We start from the raw sequence: 5,214 nt of genomic DNA on the forward strand, positions 1-5,214 counted from the left end.
AATGCAAAATAAAGCAATAAAGGAGTTACAGAAGACCAAAAAGGACTTCAGCCATGTAGAAAAAAACGTAACATGGCAAACATAACTTCAACTATACGAATAATGATGTTGAGTGTAGATGGATTACACAGTTCACTCAAAAGGCAGAGACTGTAAGACTGGCTAAAAAGCTAGACCTAATTATGTGCCATCTACAGGAGACACATTTTACATTCAAAGATGACATAGACTCAAACTATAAGCTATAAGGACTGAAAAAGATAGAAGATGAAATCGTGAGAGAGGTGGCTGTGCGAATGTCAGGCAAATAGACTTCAAAACAAAATGTCATTAGAGATAAAGCAGGATGTTTATCATGACAATAGGGCCAATCCTTAAGGAAAACAGAACAATTACATATAAAATGAAGTGCCAAAGTTCATGATAAAAACTGACAAAAATGAAGGGAAAAATGGACAATTCAACAACAGTGTCCACTTGCAGTAATGGACAGAACAGGCAGGACGTTGCCAAGTGAGCAGAAGACGTGCGCCACGTTAGAGCACAAGAAGACTCAGCAGACATGTGCAGCCCCCCCAGCAGTGGCAGAGCACACGCCTCAAGTGCCCTCAGTGAGTGCTGGGCCACAAAACAAACTTCAATACATTTAAAAGGATGGAAATAATACCAAGTATGTTCTCCGACCACCATAAAATGAAATTTCTCACAAATTTGGGAAATTCACAAATATTTGGAAACTAAGCAATATACTCATATCAATCATATCAATGAGTGTTAAAGAAGAAATCAAAAGAAAGTAGAAAATACTTTGGACTCAATGAATATGGATACACAACATACTAAAACTATGTCATGCAGAGCTTAGACGGTATTATATAATTGTAAATGCCTATGTTTAAAAAAGAATAGGCTAGGAATGGTGGCTCACGCCTATACTCCTAGCAGTTTGGGAGGCCAGAAGTTGGAGACCTGCTTGGGTAATGGCAAGACCTAGTGCCCTTGGGTAATTAGCCAAGGGTGGTGGCACATGTGCCTCTAGTCCCAGTTATTCAAGAGGCTAAGGCAGGGTTGTTTGAACCCAAGAATCTGAGGTTGCTGTGGGCTCTGACAACATCACTGCAGTCTAGCCCAATCAACAGAGTAAGACACTGTCTCAAAAAAAAAAAATAGAATTATTATTTTGTATCAATAACCTAATCTTCTACCTTAAGATCCCAGAAAAAGAAAAGCAAACTAAAACTAAAGCAAACAGAAGGAAGGGAATGATAAAGATTAGAGCAGAGAAGAATGAAATAGGGACTAGGAAAAGAAAAATAGAGAAAACCAACAGAACCCAAACCTGATTCTTTGGAAAGATTAATAAAATTGACAAATTTCGGTTGTCCTTATATCTCCATTTAAGTAGCCAGTTTGTCCTCTACAGAAAGGTTCATGGAAGTGATTACAGCCTGCCACAAGCTCAAGCAATTGTCCCCAACTGCAGTGGCAATCTGGATGTGATCCCTTTGCTAGAGGTGATCAGTGTGGCCACAGGTGAGCTGTAAGCAGACACTGATTTGGTGAATACGTTCCAGTCAGGAAACAGGTTCAGAGATAGTTCATGTTTGTGTGGATGGACAACAACAGACATTTACAATTTATTTTATGTAGGGTTATGTTAACTCATAATATATCACGGTGTGTTGTGCCAAAGTCCCCACATGTCAGACTGGGCATCCCACAGAGCCTCAGGGTAGTGGACGACACCCGGCTGATCAGGTGGGATGAACAAGAGGTGACCTACACACTGGAAGTCTTGACCAAATCCATGTGTTCCAGAGGGCCAAGGATATAGACCCTATAAAAATTTAGGGACCTGTACTTCAGTGAAGGTCCTGGGATGTGCCGGGACATTGTCTCCAAAGTAAAAACAAATTACTGCCTTCTGCATTTCTTACTACAGAGGAGGAGCACAGGGCCTGGGGGGACTCTTGGATTCTGCTGGCTACACACTGTATGTTTAGGAGTAGTTCCCAGCCCGGGTACTGAGCAGCACGAGACACTGCCAGCTTTGAGGGGGACCAGGACAGAAAAGGGCCCTGCTCTGGGCAGGGTTGGCTGCAGTCTGTGGGGCCCGTGTAACACAGAACTTTGAAGTCCTTTGTTCACAATGTGGAAAAAAGTGCCATTAGAGGTACTAAAATATAAAACTCGTCCTTAAAAATGTTTTATTATTGGGTGGCGCCTGTGTTCAGGGGGCAGGGCGCTGGCCCCGTGTGCCGAGGGTGATGAGTTTGGGCCCAGCCCCAGCCAAACTGCAACAACCAAAAAAAATAGCTGGGCATTGTGGTGGGTGCCTATGGTTCCAGCTACTCGGGAGGCTGAGGCAGGGGAATCGCCTAAGCCCAGGAGTTGGAGGTTGCTGTGAGCTGTGTGACGCCATGGCATTCTGCGATGGACGATGGAGTGAAACTGTCTCTACAAAAAAAAAAATGTTTTATTACTTACAAAATGTACTAGAGGTTATAGTGACATATGAGTAAAAATATAATTTTACAATCTTTTTTTTTACAATCTTTTTTTAGTTTTTTTAAATTTATTTTTCTTACATATACATGTGTGTATTAGGTTTCCACTTTTGCCTTCACAGAATTAAAGGGCTAAATTTAATGACAATAATATTTAACATAAGGACTGAGAACAAAAACCTCATAAAGAACGAAAGAAGATAAATACATTCGGAAAAGAAATCAGACAATTGCTGCAACGAAATACTAGGCAATAATAATAGTAATAATGCAAAGAAAGTAACATTCCCATTGTCAGATAACAGTATGTCTATTATAGAATACTTTGATCAGTTAACTACTTCTTATTTTATTTTTTCCAAAGTCTCAAAAAAAATAGACAATATTTATAAGTAAAAGTAAAAGATAATTTCAAAAAAACAGATCATGCCAAATCTTACGGACAATAGAAAAAGAAATACTTCAAAATCATTCTACTTGATCTGGATAGACCTGATATTAAAATTGGAAAAAATATATTATTATAAAAGGGAAATTACAAACATATTTCACTTATAAATGAGGATGCAATATGATAAACAATATATTAACATGTTGAATTAAAAATTAATGTTTAAGTAATGTACTTTGGTCAAAATTAACTACAATTTATATGAGAATTAGTCACTATTTTCTTTTCTTTTTTTTCCTTTTTTTGAATACATAAACATTTACTACTTGTTTGTTACAAAGTACACAAGACAAAATACAAATAGCAAACAAAATTTTTTTCTTGTTATGTTTTTACCAAAGTCTAAAAAAAAGATGATTAATTTGTATAAATAAAAGTAAAAACTAATTTCTAAAAAAGAAAAAGATCACACCAAGTCTTATAGACGGTAGTAATAGAAATACTTCAAAATCATTCCACTTAGTCTGGATATCCCTGATAGTAAAATTAGGAAAAATATATTATTATAAAGGGGAAATTACAGGCATATTCACTGATATTTCACTGATGAATAAGGATGCGATATGATAAACAACATATTGACATGTTGGATTAAAAATTGATATTTAAGTAATATGTGTTAATCAAAATTAAATCTAGTTTGTGTGAGAATTAGACATCATTATATATATATATATATTTTTTTTTTTTTTTTTTTTTTTGCCACACCCCCTCACTCCTTCTCTGTCTGATCTCCCCTTCCCCCATGCCCCACCATGTCATTAACTGTCTTCATATCAAAGTTGACTACATAGGATTCTTACTTCTCCATTCCTGTGATACTTCACTAAGAATAATGTGTTCTACCTCCATCCAGGTTATTACAAATGCTGTAAAATCTTCATTTTTTTTGATAGCTGAATAATACTCCATAGTGTACATATACCACAGTTTACCAATCCATTCCTGGGTTGAAGGACATTTAGGCTGTTTCCACATTTTAGTGATTGTAAATTGGGCTGCGATAAACAGCCTAGTACAAGTGTCTTTATAGTAAAAGGTTTTTTTTTTCTTCTGGATAGATGCCCAATAGTGGGACTGCAGGATCAAATGGGAGGTCTAGGTTGAGTTCTTTAAGGTTTCTCCATACTTCCTTCCAAAAAGGTTGTATTAGTTTGCATTCCCACCAGCAGTGCAAGAGCGCTCCTTTCTCTCCACATCCACGCCAGCATCTGCAATTTTGAGATTTTGTGATATAGGCCATTCTCGCTGGCGTTAGATGATATCTCAGGGTGGTTTTAATTTGCATTTCTCTAATAATTAGAGATGAAGAGCATCTTTAAATCAGAGATTAATGAAATTGAAAACAAAAGAGTCATTCAGAAGATTAATGAAACAAGGAGTTGGTTTTTTGAAAAAATTAATAAAATAGATAAACCTTTGGCCAGACTCTAGAAATAAAAAAGTAAAATCTCTAGTAACCCCAATCAGAAATGATAAAGGGGAATTAACAACTGATGCCACAGAGATACAAGAGATTATCTCTGAATACTACCAGAAACTTTATTCCAAGAAATTTGACAATGTGAAGGAAATGGATCAATATTTGGAATCACACCCTCGCCCTAAACTTAGCCCGGATGAAATAGATCTCCTGAACAGACCAATTTCAAGCACTGAGATTAAAGAAACAATAAAAAAATCTTCCAACAAAAAAATGCCCTGGTCCAGACGGCTTCACACCTGAGTTCTATCAAACCTTCAAGGAAGAGCTTACTCCTATACCACAGAAATTATTCCAAAAGATTGAAGAGGAAGGAATCTTCCCCAACACGTTCTATGAAGCAAACATCACCTTGATTCTAAAACCAGGTAGAGACCCAACTAAAAAGGAGAATTTCAGACCAATTTCACTTATGAATACAGATGCAAAAATTCTGAATAAAAGTTTAGCCAATAGATTACAGCTTATCATCAAAAAAGTTATACATCAAGATCAAGTAGGCTTCATCCCTGGGATGCAAGGCTGGTTTAATATATGCAAATCTACAAGTGTTATCCACCATATCAACAGAAGTAAAACCAAAGACTACATGATCATTTCAATAGATGCTGAAAAAGCACTTGATAAAATTCAGCATCCTTTTTTAATTAGAACATTGAGGAGTATAGGCATAGGTGGTACATTTCTTTTTTTTTGAGACAGAGCCTCAAGCTGTCCCCCTGGGTAGAGTGTCATGGCATTACAGCTCACAGCATTTTTTTTTTTTTTTTTTT

The sequence above is a fragment of the Otolemur garnettii genome, unplaced genomic scaffold (assembly GCF_000181295.1).
Source record: "Otolemur garnettii isolate 467f Iridium unplaced genomic scaffold, OtoGar3 scaffold00138, whole genome shotgun sequence".
NCBI lineage: Eukaryota > Metazoa > Chordata > Mammalia > Primates > Galagidae > Otolemur > Otolemur garnettii.